The sequence below is a fragment of the Protobothrops mucrosquamatus genome, unplaced genomic scaffold (assembly GCF_001527695.2).
Source record: "Protobothrops mucrosquamatus isolate PMUCROS unplaced genomic scaffold, P.Mucros_1.0 scaffold271, whole genome shotgun sequence".
NCBI classification, from domain to species: domain Eukaryota; kingdom Metazoa; phylum Chordata; class Lepidosauria; order Squamata; family Viperidae; genus Protobothrops; species Protobothrops mucrosquamatus.
The window spans coordinates 107,649-108,719 of record NW_015386616.1 but is presented as its reverse complement, the minus strand read 5'-3'; the positions used below and the strand labels follow the sequence as shown (position 1 = coordinate 108,719).

The 1,071-nt window shown below is 47.8% G+C and overlaps 1 protein-coding gene across 1 annotated transcript in view; it reads right to left on the bottom strand.

Moving 5' to 3' along the window:
- The window catches only part of LMX1A (LIM homeobox transcription factor 1 alpha), a 123,689-nt gene that overhangs the window by 54,340 nt on the left and 68,278 nt on the right, over nucleotides 1-1,071 (bottom strand). The gene's annotated exons all lie outside the window — the stretch shown is intronic.

Below are 1,071 nucleotides of genomic sequence, written 5' to 3'. Positions count from 1 at the left end.
TGCCACCTCTCGGGGTTCCAAACCCCATCCTCAAGGTGGGCCCTAGTGATCTTAATGGGCCAGGCCTGCGCGAGGGGTGAGTCGCGCAGGGCCAGTAGGACCGTCCTCGAATACATTAGTAATCCAGCTGTGGGAGATCAAAAGAAGGGAGGAAGGGGGGGAAGGCAAGGATTTTCGGTCTCGGCCACACCAAAGAGTCTGACCTCGGGGGTAGTCCTTAAGTCCTCTCGAACCACCAAAGGCCGCTGGGAGGGCCGTCGGGGCCACCGGGACTGTTAGAAGAGCAGCCCGAAGGCCACCGCGGCTAGAATGGATTGCCAAGAGGCCATTGGGAGGGCCATCGGGGCCGTTGGTCCAGTTCTTAAAGGCCGCCAAGGCTACCAGAAGGCCCCCAGGTCCGGGAGGGCCGCAGGAAGGCCGCCATGGTCGTCTAAAGATGTCTCCGCGGCCAAGATATGCAGATCAAGATTAAGATCAAAGTCCCTGCTCCATGCTAACATGGTCTCTTTTACCTGTTCTTCGTATAAGGCCTGTTCTAACAAATAATGATATAGCTTTTTAAACATTTTATCCTCAGTACCTAGTAATATTTTATCCAGCCCTGTCAATCCTGTTTTTATACCTAATTCTTTTTTATCTTTCCGACATCTCGCCTGCAATTGAAGGTATGCCCACCATTCTAATTTTAATCCTCCATCTTGCAGGGTTTTCCTAGATTTCAATTCCCCTTTCTCATCTAATACGTTTTTATATGTTACAATCTTCCCTAATTGAATAAATTTTGGATGTACGTATATTTCTAGCGGTGAGACCTAGCCAGGGACTTGAGTGTAATTCGGTTTCCAGGTTTTGGCCCATATATCAATTAGAGCCCATCTAATATAGTGCCTACAAAAATATTTATGTGACCTGTATTTTTGGTCCCATAGCATGGCATGCCATCCTATTTCTAAGTCATGGCCTTCTAAACATAGTAATCTCCTGTTTTTTAAGAGTATCCAATCTCGTACCCATATTAAAACTATGGCCTGATAGTATTTTTCCATATCAGGGAGGCCAACCCCCCCCCCC